We start from the raw sequence: 18,442 nt of genomic DNA, 5'->3' as shown, positions 1-18,442 counted from the left end.
CCCCCGGTGAGCTTTTCATATAAAATAAGGCATTTTTATTTGTGCCATGAATTGCCTAAATCAAAAGTTACCAGACTTAGTTCACTGAACAAGCATGTGTATTTTAAGAAAAACACACAGTAAAATTATTAAAAATACTACTTGTTGAGAAGTAGTTTCTCAAATACTTAAAAATTGCAGCCAAGCAAACGATGTCTAAGCATAGTGGTAGCAGAGTCAAAAGACTATCTGACTCAATCTGCCAGAACAGCAGTTGACGGTGAGTCAGGATCAGAGTATAAACAAGGTGGGGAAGAAATCTTTTCAGAGTCTCTTTATTATTACCAAAGCAACGAGACTAAGCACAGTTAACTACTAACAGGGGAACTCCTGAGAAACCGGTTCCTGTCCTGGAGTCTTCTTCAGCTACAGAGGCAACACCCTTTCTCAGACCTATCAATGGAAACGCGAGGAGGCCAAGTACTAAGCGCAAGTCAAACAATTGCTACAAAGTCTCACTCCCAGTCTTTGTAAAACAGAATGCCAAATACACAAGAGACACAACTCTTCCAAATTCTATTTTAATCAATTTAGAAAACTGATGTGTTAAAGAGCACTTCTGATCCAAAGTTATGTTAAACAGTGACTTTCCAATTACTAATTTGGAAAGCCAGCATAAAAGCAGTTATCTACTTCTCCAGAAAGACGCAGTATCCTTGGTTCCCCTCAGTCAGTAAAAGTGAATCTTAAAAAGCCAAAGGAAATAAAAAAGCAAAAGTCAAGGGGAAACACACAAAATACCTGGAAGATACACTGTGCGTATTTTAACTAAATCATTAATTCCTTATCACTAATAAATTTTATATGTGGCAGATATGTTCCAGATGTATCTGGTACTTTCTATGTACCAGATAAAGTCTCTAGACTTTGCTAGGTAGCAGAACAAAAGATACCACTTTCCCCGAAGTAAAAATTCTGCTAACAAGGGAACTATAGCGTATCATATAGAACGGCCTACCCTTTACACAAACTGCAAACAAACATTCTGCAGAGAACAGCACCAAAAGACTTAATTGCTTTTATTCTTTACAGACCAAAGTATCACACATAATTTTCATGCATGCAGAAGAAAATTAATTTTTTTCTGCAAATACAAGAAAATCAACAACTTACTTTTTTGTACCATATCAATGTATCTACTACTCTACTGGATATGAAGGCTATGAACTTTTCCTTCAAAACAACAGTAGAAATCACAAGAACTACTTCCTTCAGAGAATTTATCAAGGCAAAATATTATTAAAAATTTTAAATTTTTAATTCAGGACTCCTACATATATACACTTTTCTCCAATTAAACATTTTCTATCCACAGTTAAAGAATACCTCATTGATTTTTAGTAATCTGTAAATATAATTCAGCTAAACTGCTACTCAGTGGAAGCAGGCCACTGAAAAATACTGAATATATTGTAGATTTTAAATGGTATATTATGTCAATTAAATGTTATAATTAATCCTAAAGATAATAATTAATAGAAATCCCTTTCATAAGGAATTATGATTTAAGTCTGTATCTACAGATTTAAGTCTCTAGCATTTGCAAACCCATGCATTATTTCACGCTACACAAAATTTACTATCTTTAGTACGTATAGAGAGATCAATAAATAGACATAAATGAATATAACGGAAGTACATTTTTAAGACACTACGAATGGTTTAACTCAGGTGAGGCCAAGAGGCAGTCCTTGTACAGAAACCTATGGTTTTGTTGTATTTTGGTATTCATTGTCGTAAGTATGGCCACAGTGAATTTACTGTATATACGGATGGCGTAAGGGAAATTAGAAACAGATCATAATGGTATTATTACAGTAATCACTAGTAAAAGGGAAGGTATTTCTAAGCTTTAATGTTCTGCATTCAAAACTCGGGATTGAAACTTCATATTTTACTTATGTTTCCTGACAAAAAAAAATCCAGAACTTTCCTATTTCTAAAAAAAAAAAAAAAAAAAAAAAAAAATTGCTGTCATGTTGTGTGTAGTAAGGCATTAAAATAAGTCTTTAGCATCTAATGTATTTTATAAATAAGCACAGTTAAAAACCACCTATAAGCAATCCGCATATGTGTCATAAATGGGAAGATATCCTTGGTAAATCAATACTTTTTTTAATACAGAAATGTAAATTTAGCAATATTTGCAAGCTTTTAACCAACATAAGCCATCTGTTTGAACTGGTAATACAGCCTCAAATAAGAACCAGGACAATAGTAATAAACTGCCCTTTTAAGGCTCCCCTCCTTCCTCCCCCCCTCCCCACTCTTTTTGTGGCGGGGGGGAGAGGGGCGGGGCTGGAGGGTGTCAGGGGTTTTTTTGTTGTGGATTTTTGTTGTTGGTTGGTTGGTTTTGGTTTGTTTTTTTTGAGGGGGTGTGTGCATTTTCAACCTTTAACTCAGCTGCTTGTTTAAAGTCATTAATACAAAACTGCAATATTGGTATTTCTGAATTATTTTGAACTGAAGAAATGCTATTCTTTTCCTAGAGACATACATACTTTTGCTTTCAAACTAAGTCAATCCTTAATTATGTTTAGTTAGTTTATTACTCTAACCACAGCAGATGGCTGACTCCAAAAGAGATAATCCCCGAAACAGTCATTAGTCAGGATCAGCAATGATTACACTGTAGACCTAATGTGTTCTGTGACTAAAAAAGTCCATACCAGTTACAACAGATCCATATTCTTTTTAACATCAAGCATAAATTAGACATTTGTTCCATTTTAGTGCATCTTGCCAGTCAATACTTATGAGAAACTTTCATGATTGCTTTTTAAACTCTCATATTTGTAAAAGAGAAACTGAATAAGTAAAAATAGGAAAAAAACCCTGACATTTTTTATTTTCCAGGTGTAGTGATTTCTGCCTGTTCTTCTCAATGCTTTGCCCGAAAGTCCAGTTATTTTCCCAGAATTTTCCACAGTGAATAATAATCATGAATACAACTGAACCCAATGAAAACAGAAAGCAATCTCTCATTAAAAAGGAACAAAGAAGGGAAGTACGTGCAGCTTTACATAAGGAAAATGTTGTCTTTTCTGAAAAAAAAAAAAAAAAAACAAACACAAAGGAAAAAAATTACTAATGTTTAACAAAAATAAGAACACTAAAAATAGGTAAAGGTTTACTAAAGGAAACAACAATCAAATAATTTTCACATTTAACAAGGTGAAATTTCTTTAAACTAAGTTACCTACCAATTCCATGCTCAAAACCTTTGCTGAAATGTATACTAACATAGAAAAAAAAATATATTCTTACTCTTAAACAGGTATTAACAAATAACTCCCCTCACAGGATATTACCATAGATACAATAGTACCCTGTCAATGTTAGCTGGGATGCATGAATACTATAAAGTGGGTCTTGAAAAAATCTAAACAGTAGACTTACTCACCTCCAACTTCTAGTTTAACCTCTACACTCCCATGTATTGCTTCATTATTTCAATGATCACCTCTAACACAGTGAAAAAGAAGTTCAAAGTGCAGCGGTAAAAATATACTTCAGTCTTCTTCAATGACCAAGAGAAATTTGTAACAACTATTCGACAGCCAACTAGAGAAGAGTCCCACAACATCTGGTGTCCTCTTGCCTTACAGCAAGGTATTTAATTGTATTGTATCATAGTGTTGCCAGTCCGTGACTATTTCTTGAGTCAATACGAGTGCTCTAATGCTGAAGATCTTACAGCTGCGGAAGGGAAGCACATCAGAATCTCTCAGAACTTACAGTCCAGCACAATAGAGTTCATCACAAATCTGAAATGCATTTCATTTTGTTTCATCTTATGAAGTAAAATTTAACATCTAACTCTTCTCCTTCAAAGTGAGGCAGAGCCCAAAAAGATCAGCGCACAGAAGATAAATGCGGAGCGTGGGTACTGGCCCGGGGGGTGACCCAGTAGGCCACCCACGGGTTCTGCACCACTACGTCACAAAGGCCAGAGAACCAAGGAGGAGTGGGTGTAAAAGCAGTGGTGTGCCAAAAAAATACACAAAACAAACAAGTACCCTGACCAAAACTGCACCGAGAAGGAAGCGTAGCACCCACAGGAATGGGCACAGTTCATTACAGACAAGCTATGGACACAGGTGGCTCCCAGTGATGCTCCCTGCTCTGACATGGTCTGGTCATATACCTTCCAACACACAGTCTACTACTGCTACAATGGTTTAGGCATCTGAGATTTTTTGAACTCAAATAAAAGTGTCAATATAAGTAAAGAAATTCACTTCACATGTCTCAAATGCTGTACAAACCTTAAAGGCCAGGTTAAGTGCTAAATATTCCAAGTTTTGCAGAACTCGATTGTAATTATGTAACTTTCAATAATTTACTCTAAGCACTTCACATAAAACTTTCTAGGGAAAAAAGCCACCACAATAAAACTTTTTTTAGTAAATCAACCACCACAATAAAACTTTTTTTAGTAAATCAACAGCAAGATTGGCTTGTGTTTCATAGGTATCATACCAACTACAAAGACTCCTCTATCCACAAATAACCGTAATATATTACTGTCTGTTACACCGTGCAAGGCAGACAGTACGCTCTTGCCTTATGCTCTAAATGCTTTATAGCCCTCCCCTTTCTAATACCAGGCCAGATTCAATCAGTGGTATAACAACTCACTGTTTATTGCAACAGAATCCATAGCAGTGAAAATATTTATAAAAATCACAAATATATCACATCACAATTCCACAAATGTTTGTTTTAATAGTCTTTAGCCACATAAGGTGACTTACTAAAAGCCACGTAAAAGCAGATCCAAGTCTTAAGTTTGGCATAACTGAGTCAGGACTGGCCTGGCAAGAATGGAAACATTCTTGAGAAGGGAATCAGTTGCCATTCTACTATTTGGTAACATGCAATGGCCATTTTAAATAGACTCAGGATAAAATATGACATTTGAAACAAACAAACAAACAAAAGCATCTGTTTTGACTCCATCTGACAAGATAAACTGATCATTAAATGATACGTGCGAATTAAGCCGCAACTCAAAATCTTATTTTTTCCTATTTTACAAGTAATTGTGTTATTTTTAGTTAGAAATACACCTCACTTCAAATACTTCTGCATTCACACATTTCATTATCTTCATGATTATGATAAAGAAAGAATACTTACGAATGACAGAGGGCATTATAATTCAGTTGCTTTACATTCCACAGAGGGAGGAGGGGCACACAGGTCAGGTTAAATTACAATCCTCCACAATCCTCACTTCCGGATAAGCCTCAGAATATATGCCTGAAAGCTGCATAACGCTGGGCAAGAAATACAATCTATTCAATTTGTACCACAAAAAGTGAATGGCCTTACTAAGTACCCATCAGGCAACACAGCACTGCAAGGAGTCACTTAATGTTGAAGCGACCCAAGTCTACTTGAAACAAACATTTCAAACCCAGAATATCAACACTAATTGTCCAGTTCAAATAAATAAAGGCAAATCTAGCTGTATTATTTGTTATCCTGTATGAGGTTATCAACTTTATACATGTATATTTAGCAGCCACCACTTTTATTTTGAATAAGCACCCCTTCACCTTCTGTTATTTTCACTTCTATGTGGGGTTAGGACAGGAAAAGCTGACACCACCACCCTCAAAACACAAAAATAGATTAGTGGAGACAGCCTCTTACACAGATGTAAACACTTTCAATCAGGAATGCTCACCCTACAAAAGCAGCTTGCAGGTACAATTAATCTGCAGAAGCCACTCCTTGCAGCACAGCAAATTTCAATCAGGTGACAAGAAAAGGACCCCATCATATAATTTACTTTTGCCAACGGAAAAGCTGTGCAATTCATACAACTCAAGAAGATGAGCACTCATGCTTTAGATATCAGGATGACAATGGTCCAGTGCAATTCTGTGGAGACGGGAAGGCTCACGGAGACATAGCTCATGGAGCGGAGATGACGGCAATATATGTCTGTATTCCAATAGTTCTAAGCAGATTCTGAACAGCAAATAAGTATTGGCACTACCTAAAATTGATGCAGAGCCTGGACTCTGTCATGACTGCAGAGGCTGAAATAATAGTATCTGAAGAACATTCAAATGGAAGGATTCTCTGGCATCAGTTTGGTAAGTGCCCAAAACAGGCAATTCCGCCAGATTCCGTCAAACTGAAACAAATGTTTCATCATTTCAGAACTGACATTCCACAAACCTTTCTGTTCCAAGAAAAAAAAAAATTAATCACTGCAATATTTTATACTGACTTGGGATGAGTATCCATTTTTAAGGATTATATTTTTGTGCATGACAGTTCAGCTTAAACACATTAAAAACGTTTCCAGTTTCTGTGTAAAAAGTCAATCTTTCATTCCCCACATAACTATTTTTTTCATATCCCGATTATGAGACTTTGATACTTGGTTCATCTGCGCTAGATTCTAGTACTACTACATCTTGTTCTACAGAAGCAAGACTGATAGTGTTTTATACTATTGCTTAAGTTTGCGAGGGCACTGAGCAAACTGTACCTATAACTACCTCTATAATCTTTAAATTCATAAAGTCTTATTCAATCTTGGTGTACTGATACTCAATACAACATTTTTTAAATACATAGCAAAAATTCTTTCTTAGAGTAGCTCTGAAATAGCTAACAGGAACCCACATTAGAAATCCTTTGCCAATAAGTAGTTTGAAAGTCAGTAAGCGTTGAAGGAGCACAGAAAATAAATTACAAGTGAGCAATTTCACTAGCATGCTTTTTACAGAAATTACTATTTGGCTCTATCAAACAAAAACTCCCTTTCTAAGGATAGCTGCAAAAATAATCGGAATATTAAGATGAAGAAGAATAAAGATTATTTGTAGTATTTTGGGTATTCAAAAGCCCATTTTTTATTCCTTTTTTCCTATGTATTCAAAAATAAGGTGTTAAACTTTCAATTTCCTCTTAATTTTGAGCTACACAACAGATTTGTGCCCAATTTATCCAGTCATTTGATAATCAGGTAATTTTTATCACTGAGCTAAAAAGACAATGCATTGCTGCTTTGTTGGCAATACTTCGTCAATATGCCTGTTTCATTGCAGCTTACAATCAAGAAAACTCTGAATTAAATCCATAAATATATGTGTCAATAGGCTTCCTATATAAAATCTCAAGAAAGTAACTCAGATGGGGGCCTTACAATGCATTCCTTGACACGGTAGCATAATTTATGTTTAAGGACTCAGAAGAATTACATTTTGCTCTACAGTCTTACAAACCTAATTGTGTGGTAGGGCTCCCGGTACTATGAACATCAGGCCCCTACTTTCCAAACATTATTAAGAGAAACAGGACTAGTCAGTAATACATTATCTGGCCACTCCCTAGTCTAGCATTCTGTGACAGAGTAAGCACCATCACCTACTTTTGTGGTTATCTGTATCCTGTTCTCCTATTCGCCTCTCTAAGTTAAACAACTGGACTTTTTCAGGTTCTTTTCCTAAGAATCACTGTTATCTTCCTGCTCATATCTAAAACTTTATGCTATATCTGAAACAAGTATTCCTGCATATAAGTACCCAGTGATACAGTCCATATTATTTTGCTTACCAGTTATTATGCATCTGAATTTACTTGCTGATGTCTATCAAGCTAATCTTTTCATTCAACTATGCACTACTTATGCACAAAATACCTAGATATTTCACAGAGGTGAAGAAATGCAGTTAGAACTCATGAAACTATGATTGCACATTTATATTATTACCCTTTTCCTCACCTACCAAGAAGGGACAAAGAATAGTGTCATTTTAGAAATTAAGGTACCAGAATGACCAGTGAAGTGCAGCAGCACAGTCTCTTTTTGATACACTTCTCGAGCAGGTCTTTAAAGCAGCAAAACTTGAGTGCCAAAATAATACCACTGACACAAAGAATTGCTGTGACTGGACTTTAACAGGAAGGCAGAGGAAAGGAGTGTCTGAACACCCCTGTGGAAGACAAATCCATTAAAATCAGGAGTGCAAAATAAAAGCTGAAATTTTTTATTTATCAGTCTCAAATTCTCACCATCATTGCTTTAAAGTCATCAGATATTCTAATAGTAAAAGACAGATATCCTACACTGGCAACTCTAGGTGAGAAAGTTCCTGGGGCTCCCATGACTAAACACTTGAGACTTGCCGCTAAGAACCACATTAATTGGTCTTTTTGTACTTCAACTGCGTAAACAGCTAACCGAACTCCTCTGTCACTGTTTTCCCTCCAAGTATCCAATAAAATCATGGTCCGGTAAGAATAAAGAGAAGAATATTGCCTTGCAGGAAATGCCTTGTCTTGTTTCATTAACACCAGAGGCTCCCGAGGTGTTCATTTTCCATAGGATACGGCAGGCCAGCTGTGAAAAGGCAGCTCAGTTGTTTGAATGGCAAAAGCACCAAAAACTTTTTCCCCAGCGAAGCAAGCCAGTTTAACAGGGTCATACACTAGATTAAGATGCGTACCTTTTACTGAACTAATGCTATTTTAAAGTCACTGTGATCCAGCCAATTTTTGCCACTACCTCCTTTTCTAATCTGCCTGAAATTTCTGGATCATTCAGGTGCTAGAAAGCTCTACCTATGTGAAGAACTGGATTTGGCTTTTCCAACTCCTCTCTGTAGACACACCATCTAGAATCACTTGGAGGTATAGGTGTCCATGGACTCAATTACAGGTGCCGTATCGATGATCTGGGCATAAAGGACAGAATCAACTGAAAACAGAAAGAGTTCCAGAAAGTTTACATAGAGTCATTTCACTGAAGTGCCTGTGACACTAACGTCCTGAAATTGCCTTCATCTCCAATACTTACATAGCTAAATAGATGCCTAACAAAAAAGTTTATCTTCCCTCTACATCCTACATCCTGATTTTTCCTCAGAGATAAATATTTTCCCTTCAGTGAAGCAAGCCTACTTTCTTCTGTGAGAACCAGGTGAGAAATGCTCTTTCCACCCAAGTCCCTATTCATTAAGTTAAATGAGAATCAGTATCATACATGTAAGTGACCTAGACGGTCACGGGATAATTCTGGCAAGTGTTTTCAAGACTGATGACACAAGAGTGTCCTGCAGTCAACATTTTTTAGCTTGGTAAATACCACCATTGAGAATGATAAGAGGGAAAGAGCATAATTAACTTCTAACTATTACCACTTAACAGTAGCTCAGACACCAGGGTTTTAGGACAGCACTTTCTAATCTTTTTAATGTTAATAGCTAGATATGTGCCACTTGGTAACATACCTACCTCCTGATTTTGTTCTCCTTATCTTTCTCCACAAGGAAGGAAGAAAAGGAGAAAATAAGTTTGAAAATGGAAATTATATTTCAGTTGAGCATAAACAAGAATTTCTTACCCATAGTTATATACTCTAAGTAACAGTAAAAGGAACACTAATTACAAAATAATCTGTTTTAAAATGAAATTGAAAACAGGTGAAAGTCACATATGGGATGTGGCTACCATATTATAGCTTTCTGACCTTGCCTATGACAGTGAAGCAAACGAGGCAGCTGAGAGAGGCAGAGCAACTGTTGCAGCAGTCAAGCAAGTTGCTTCCTCAGGGAATTTTGGGGGGAAATTTCTTCAGGAGTCACCTTTTAGGAACTTCTGGTGGCCTGCTGCTGACAGCAATTGCTGGCACCAGGAGCCTTTCGCTTCTGTCAGCTGTAACTGTCTGCTGCTGTTTTCTGAATGGGGAGTGCCTGTACCTGTTGCCTACAACTGAGGGAGTGCCAATCACCTGCTCAGCCAGCACCAGAGAGACAGCTACAGAAAAAGGCAGGTCACAGCACAGTTCACAGGGGAGCAAGCAAAGGGGCCCAGAAGCCCTGCGAACAACTGTGCGAGGACTGCCGTCGTGTGCCATAGGGGCTGAGCAACTGCCCCTAGTACATCAGGGAGCTCAACCCATGAAAACCTCTCCTGGATTTGCTCGACTCTGTATCAATATGTTTGATTTACCAAGATGAAGCAAACCTGAACAAGCAATTATAGCTTCTTGCACTTGTCATATAAACAGTTGGGAAAGATTACTAGTAGCTATTTTGTATCTGACTTTAAGATAAACAGCTTGGGAAAAAAAAAGGAAAAAAAAGATTCCAACATTTTGTTCTATTTTATTTCATCTGACAATATTCACGCAGCAGAATAGCAGCTGTCCAAGGACTAGGACGTTAAAGCAACTGCTCTTCTTTCAGCAAAGCACTTTTAATTAAACCTGATTATCTAAGCAGAATAAGCTATTTTTAAATAAACATGGAATTGACTCACCGAAGTCTTTACACGTAATTCTAAATGTTATTGACACTTGACCGAAACGTAAGTGGTTTTTTTTTAAACGCAAGGAGAAACAAGTATTTAAGGTACCTAGCTACCATAAGTGATGTACTGAGCTGAACTAGTGTTCTTTCATTTTTTTAATTCTCATTTTGGTCTCAATGTGTTTATAAAGCTGTGTGCATGGTATACAACAGTCTATTACCTAACAGTCTATTATCTAAACAAAAAGTTTAAATTAATGCCCAGTGAAAATATCCAAATTTGCATTGTTACGCTCAACTGAAAGGAGTTCAAATAACAGGTAACTTAAGTGCACCTGAAGTAAGTTTAGATTTCTTGTAATGAGTTCTGAAAGCCTATTGTGAAATGATTACACTGGTATTTTACATTTATACCTCATAAAAATTCCTGTCCTCATAACTATAATTAGTCTTGTACAAAATGTTTTCCATTGCCAGCTCTATGACTGAAAAAAATGGCACCAAGAAAAAACCTCACCTTTTAGATTAACACTCCAAAAGAGGGGGGGTGGTGCCAGGGGATGGGGGGGTCAGACACACACGGGATGACACAGACAGGGACAGCCAGTACATTCTCAAATATATTATTTCGATTAAACATGAATGAGAGTCGAGTTTGAAACAAAAAATACTGTCTCTTCTAATATTTTTAGCAGTCCTAGAATTATAAGAAACTTCCAGCTCAGCTATATTTAAATAAATTCTCTTTAACAACTGCATATTAGCACCAAATCAACATGATAAAAACACAGAAAAGCAATCTATGCAGACTGTTTTGTAACTCAACTTAATAGTTATACTCTGAAATCAACTGTTTATGTACGTAGCTCTCAACATGAACTTTCTTTAGTGTTATGTAGTGGTATTTATTATTAAAGAGTCAACAAACAGAATAAAGCAGTGTTGCTTAGCAGCTGGGTATTCTTGACCACTGTATGATTCATCTACAATTTTCTGTATTCTTAATGAGCATTGTATTTCATGACAACAGCAGGTCTCAAATAAAACATTATATTGATTGAATAGATACTCAGTGTTCAAGTTATTTGTTAAAAAAAAAACTAACCTCATCTTAAGGAAAATCCCCAAAACATACAACCATCTTTCTGTCAAAGTATGTATTTATTTTAAATAAATTCTGCTTAAGAGCTCAAGAAATCTTTTCAATCTCAGAATCTGTTTCTTCATCTCCTACCAATAAACATATAGCAGTGCATTTGCACAACACAGTAATTTCAAGCATTTCAACAATATCTATTAGAACTGCCTCGGAGCAAATACAGAACTAAATGGGAAATACAACGCAAAAGACAAATACATACTGTGGCCAAGAAGTTCAAAACTAGGACAGCTGAAGTTAACACCCCTTTTTTGTGCTTTTCCATAGCGTGACTTTCAATCTATAAGAAGCATAGTTTCTGCTTTTCTGCTGATTTTTTGTGTACTCAGAAATTTAGTTCCAGTTTAGCCATTGTACTGTACACCTCTTCCCATGGTTCAAAAGCCAGACTTCATCTCCTCAAGCTCAAAATCTAGGCTTAGCTCCAATTACAGGCACCAACAGAGCTTGAGAAAAACTTACAGAGGAAGAACCCTGCTGAACCTTTGATGGCAAAAGCTGACACAGGTTTGTCTGGGAATTGGTAAAATTTAACAGTGTTAAAATTCATGCTTGTGCCAAACATGCTGGTTAGTATTTCCATAACTGAACCTTGCCTATCTTTGCCAAAGAATGATAGAAGACACTAAAAGAAAAGCTAACTTTGTGAAACCTAATGTATCTGCTCTAACATACATATACAAAAACTCTCCAAAAAACTCACTACAAAGTCTTTTGCTCACCTGGTATTATTTTGCTTCACGTTGGAAAAAAAAGCGTATTAAAAAAAGCAGGCACAGAAAGTGTCAATCCGAACAGTTAAACTGTAAAAGCATAAACCAAGGGAAAGATAATTTTGGGAAGAAATAACTACAAACCCAGGTATCTCTTTGTGTGTATGAACTCCACATGAGTCAAAGTAACCAACTCAGAACTAGTTCATGGGCACTCCCCTGTAAATCTTTCAAAGAATAAAAATGCGGAGAAAAGAATTCCTTTATCCTGCAGTCCTAAACTTACAGAGTACCATAACACCTCACGTACTCCAATGAGTAAGAAGGGGCAAGGACGTTAATCAAACTCCATCACAGATGGTCTAGAGCCTGCATTAGCTGCTACCTTTTCTTTTTTTAAAAAAGATTTTTCATCCTAACAATTTAAGATACTACTTCACTCCTTTAAAAATTGCTAAAACTAAACCAACCACCATACTCTGATGAGAATGAGTTCTTGGATACCAAGTCAGAATTCCAGAAAAGCATTCAGGAGAAACAAATCTTGTGAATGTGTACCTATACCAGCCTCAGGCTTTGCAATGGGTCCTAATTTTGTTTTAGAATAGCACCAAACTTCAGTCTCATTATTCTAACATTAATCTTGTTTTACTTTTAAACAAAAAGAGAAAAAGCCAAACATCTAAATTGTTCATTCAGTTTTCCAATGCCAGCGAAGACTAGTTTTAGCGCATATGATAGTGAAGAAGTCTATCAGCCTCTCATGTCATTAAATGAGTTTTGGCACCTTGACTAAAAAAACCCCACCTTATTATTGAGGAATGCCCATTCCTCAGTTTTGAACTCTTAAAGCACTTTGTGGTGTCATCTAGCAGGAATACAATGGTTCCCACTAATAATCTGAGGCAGCAAGGCTGAGACACAGATAAATGGTTTCCACATTTTCATGTTGTTCTACTCACGTGGTTCTTTGGAAACCCAGAACCAGTTCTAGAAGAAAGTATGCTGTGCTATGCTAGCCATCCATTTAAGTCAGCTTCATCATTGGCATCCACCCTCACTTCCAAAGTATCTTCCTTAGGTTATCTGTTCACTGTTTCTTCCAGTTTTAAGGCATTAGGATCTTTAAAAAAATTGAGACCTTTAAGCAAAACAAAACAAAAACAAATAAAACAAAACAGAAAAACACCACCAAAAAAAAAAAAGAGTCCACTGAAGTTTATCTAAACAGAGTAACTAGAAGGAATAATAATGGGGTTCTTAAGATACAAAGAAATAAAACCAAGCCTCAACAGAAACCACAACAGCTACTACCACGTCAGACTATCTTTGCTGACTCCATTCACAATATTATTCTTACAAACCAAGCAGATACAAATCTGACATCTCAATGTTATTTACACACTTGAAGGAAGTGGTGAGACATAAAAAACCTGACAGATTGCATTTTTATTTCCACACACTGGAGAGAAAGAAGATCATAAACCATCCAAATTTCCATCTACAAAAACAAAAGTACGTGTCAGAATATGTATCTGGATTTCAAGCTTCTAACAAAGCCACATGCTAAACATTACATTTTCCTACATTATTAAAGAATACTAGTTAAAATACAGGAGTCCAGGAGTTAATACAGATTTTAACAGGAGTTAACAGGAGTTAAAATACAGATTTTAGCTGTATCAGGTGTTATTTTCTTGGCAAAGCTTGGTAATCATTTAAAGATTAACAATGATACACAGTATTCCCATAAACCATTCTTTCAGAATTTAAAAGGCACTCTGCAAAGGCAAGGTGGTACTTCATGGTCATATTTGATTAACAGATAAAACTGTAGCTCTTTTGCAGGGTGGGGGACAAGGACGCCTAAGCAGCCCGAACTCCTGCCACACAGCATTCACTTCAAGAGGATAGCAACAAGAAGTGCACAGCGATGGCCTACGGCTGCACCCTGGGTTAGGATCTGCCCTTCTCCATGCAGCAAGAGCAGCTGTACCCCTCAACTGCGGCTGCCTCCCCACTTCCCTCTCCCCGTGGGACACAGAGCTGACATGAACTGAAAGGCAGCCTATGAACTGGTAGCTCCAGCAGCACCCATCAGGGTTGTCCCTCCTGTTTTACAGGAATCCAGTTTTGTCAAGTAAACTAAGCTGAAGCTTTGAGCCAACAACTTCAGCTGTGAGGCACCGAGCTTTGAGTTTAAGAGCCTCTATAGAGACAGAGTACACAAAAAGATTAAAAATAGCAAAGCAAACATTTTTAAAACACCAGCATTGTAGGAAGTTGGAAAAAACTGACCAGCGGTACAAGAAGCCAGCTAGATAGTGAGGGGGTGCAAGCCTGCTGGAAGACGATATACATGTTTTGCTGGGACCCAAATTAGGACATTTCTTCGATGTTGTCAATATTAAGCATTACGGTAACTTATTCAGAACATTAAATTATATAGAATTTTATCTAGTTAGAGGAGAAATTCAGTATTTTGTTTAAAAAGTTAATGGAATTTTGTTTTGTAAGAGGGATTAGTATAGAATAGTACTCCAGGTCACAGGTCTTTCAAATTAAACAGCCAGCGTTAAGTGGCTTGTAAGGGAGGCAGCAGACATAAGAAACCTAAGGCTATCCCATGAAACCTTTATTTTGCAGTTAATTCTCTCAACATGACGAGGTCATGTTTTCACAGAGAGTGTTGACTGGCACTCATTCCTCAGTAATCCTCAGAATCCATGGGTAAGTATTTTGGGGAAAAAACAGTGCAAATCAACAGTTTCCAAATACCAGGTCTTCACGACTACTTGAGAAGATAAGCCCTTTAACAAATTAATGTAGGTTGAATCCCTCCTCTTCTCTTCCTCATGGCGTTTTTCCTGCCTTGTTCCCCTCAGAATAGACCTGTATCTACACGCTCTAGCCACTCTATTGTCCACACCCTTTTCTCTATATATAACAACCCATGTGAACTAATAGGGCAAGCATCTCCAAAAACCTCTTTCTACCCCAAGCTGGAGGAACACTGTCTCTGTTCCTCACATACTTACTTTTCTGTGTGTGAACAAACACAAATTTCTTGTGTATGCTGTCTACTTCACAACTTCTTTAATAATGGCTATATAATTTGAAAATATCTATTTCTTTTAACTATCTATTACAAAAATATCTGTTTCTTTTAACTTGAATCACAATTTTTCTCCAGATTTCATTTTCGGTGCCAATATCTGTCAACACAGTGGATACCTCCTGTTACTAAATGAAACTGTACATAATTTTATTTCCATAGCAAGACACAATAATAGAAAAAGTGGACATTTTGACGAGCAACAATGATTTTGGTTAGGAATTAACTACAGGGTTTTTTCACACTCCAAAAACCAAAAAACTACAGGGTTTTTTGATACTCTTTTTTTGTACTAGCTCACCAAAAAAAAAAAAAAAGGACAATTCATCTTTGGTACCAAGAGCACAATATTATTTTAATATGAATTTATACTGGAACTGCAAAATTTGACTTAGCACCTTTCTAAACTTTCAGAAATAACCAAGAACATGCATTGGTATTATCTGGTATAGAACTTCAGTAACATTTATCATGGTACGTACCACACTACTGCAAATTCTACGCCATTTATACTAGCATAAGATAAGACCAACCTTAAAAAAAAAATAATCATTGTAGGCCCATTTAACAGAGCAGAGTAAGACCAAAAATGAACTGCAACCATCATTTTACAATATGAAATCTGTTAGACTGACACTCTGGAGCAAAATAGAATTGGACCTGTGCACTGAGTGATAGCTGTCACACCCAGCTAGTCCTCATCAGCAAGAGCTGAGAAATTACTTGAAGGAAAAATAATGCATCAACTATAATAAATATAGAAACAGCACAACATTTCCTGCACATATAAGAAAAGCTGACAAAAACCACTGTTTTATTTGAAAACTAAGTTTACGTTAGAGATGAAACAGTTCTGCGAGTGATAAAAATAAGCTATGAAATACCGATACTTCAGAATCTGCATGAAGCACATGCATTTTATGTCACTGTATTTGTCCAATGACTATTCATCAGAATTTTTCTTAAAGTTAATACTAGTTGCCTAACACCTAAATACTTTAATATTTTTTTTTAATTTCATGCAAGTCATATATTTGCTCATCACTGCTATCAGATAAGCATTACAAAAAAAGCAGTAGTTGTCTGTCTTAGGATATCGAAAAATTGAAAGTTGCAACTCTATATATTCTTTCTTCAATCTATAAACATTTCAAACTACTAACCTGGGGAAGAGGGAGGGAGGGGAGGGGGAGAGGGAAGGAAGCACAGGAGGGAAGGAAGCACTGAACACTTGGCATTACAGAAGAATAGATACAGAACATTAAGAGCTTACTGTGGAGAGTGGTTTAATCAGGAAGTAGCCATTATCCTGTCGCTACAGAGCAATGACAGCACTCCAAAACAACAAGCCGTGGTTTTGGTGTTGTGGGGGTTTTTTTGTTTGGTTGGTTTGGGTTTGTTTTTTTTTTTTTTTTTTTTTTTCAGTCAAGAAGGAAGAAAGAACACACGCTATCGTGCCCGAGCTTTGCTGAGCCCAAAGGTCGCCAGATGCCTATTGTCAAAAGCTACCTTGAAAATGAAATTCAAGCAAGCATTTACAAAGCTGTATTTGACATAGCATCTAAAAATCTACCACAACCTCCCTCTGTGTTACACACAAAACATGGCTGTCTTATTCAGAGATTAGCAATTATTGTAATGAGATACTGTCGGAGAGGGTCAAATAGTGCTTCCTGCAGTTTACACCTCTTGATTTCCTGGTAAACAAACTGAAAGGCAGGCGGAGCACTCGGATCCCTGGTAAACACCGTGCTCGCCTGACCCAAACCAACCCAGTAAAGTAGGCACGTGTAATAAAATGCGTATCTGTATTTTAATTACATGGGCAAAAAGGTAGCAGAAAACATAAAAAACAACTGAATCATGAAGGAAATTTTTTCCACAATGTTACGTAGTCATCAATGCCACACTTTATTTTCTTTGTTTTCTTTTTTAAGCCGAGCCCAAGCAAAATATTTTATTTTCTTTTAAATGATGCTTATGTACACACACACACACACACCCCCCGCCAGAACAAACTGCTCACAGAGTTGTTCTGGTATGAGAAAGTGCTATGAAATGATAACCTGAAATCAACCCTGGAAAAACCCAAAACTGAGAAAAACAAATGCTAATCACTGTGTTCAGAATTTAAGCATCAACCTCCAAAAAAGCACAGTTAAAGAAATCTACTAACAATATTCAGAAGTGATCAAAATCAACTTACTGAACACAATTTTAAAAGAAAAAAATTCAAAATTTTTATTTTTGGAACTGCCTAATGCTTTTCCTCCTCAAAAAAATAAATCATATATGGACTAGACACATGGCAGTGATCCAGTGAGAAAAGCTAGTTGTTTCCTACCTATAATCTTCCAAAAAATTAATTTCAACAAGCTCCAGTTTAAAAATGAGATTTTCACAGTGGAACTGAAGAGGACCCTAAGCTACTATGAAAATTAAAAGGAAAAAAAGAAAAAACAACCCCCAAACAAAGAACAACCACCCCCCACAAAAAAATCCTTGACTAACAGAAGAAAAAGCTTGCTACTCCTAAGCAACTAGAATAAAGTATCGGGTCAACTGACAGAAGACAAAATTTCTTTAAGGGATAAATACCGTCAACTTATTACACAACAGGCCAATGCAAGTGAAACTGCTACAGTGCCCTAAAACAACAGCACAAGGGCTTGAACTTTAGCATGCAGTAAGAGAAAACATTATTTGCATACTAGAGGAAATATGCAAAGGCAGGGGCAGGAAGTGGATCAATCAATCAATTCTCCCTCTCACGGAAACTCAGCAGCATGAAACAAGACGACCTAGGGAATACACCAAAGTAACATGTCTGAAGAAACAAATCGAGGACCAGAACAATAAAGTGGTTTCTAATAATGATGTTATAAATACATTGCAGCTATTTTTCACATTAAGCTCAAGAAAGGGGCAAAGGAAAGCTATAAGGAAAAAAAATACAGAAAGCATTACTGGAAAGATCATGAAATATGAAAGGGTGTATTGTATCAGCAAACCCTGCTACTGAAGATGCAGCTCAGCTTGTGCCAATGAAGGAGTTATTCTGCCATCACAATCTCCCAAACAAGGTAAATTATATTAACGAGAGGGATCTCTGCAACCAAGACAATACCCAAAGTAGGAC

At 36.7% G+C, this 18,442-nt stretch overlaps 1 protein-coding gene across 14 annotated transcripts in view; it reads right to left on the bottom strand.

The window, feature by feature from the left end:
• BAZ2B (bromodomain adjacent to zinc finger domain 2B) overlaps positions 1-18,442 on the bottom strand; it is a 168,179-nt gene that overhangs the window by 90,159 nt on the left and 59,578 nt on the right. For 2 of the 14 annotated variants that reach the window (XM_072874339.1, XM_072874341.1), the window contains exon 3: positions 13,151-13,329. The exons of the other annotated variants lie outside the window; for them this stretch is intronic. The gene's annotated coding sequence lies outside the window, so the exon portion shown is untranslated. The remainder of the gene's footprint in view (positions 1-13,150; positions 13,330-18,442) is intronic. 14 annotated transcript variants of the gene reach the window in all.

This window comes from Ciconia boyciana, chromosome 10 (assembly GCF_034638445.1).
Source record: "Ciconia boyciana chromosome 10, ASM3463844v1, whole genome shotgun sequence".
Lineage (NCBI taxonomy): Eukaryota > Metazoa > Chordata > Aves > Ciconiiformes > Ciconiidae > Ciconia > Ciconia boyciana.
Note: the sequence above shows the minus strand (reverse complement) of the source record. Positions and strands in the feature narration are given on the sequence as shown.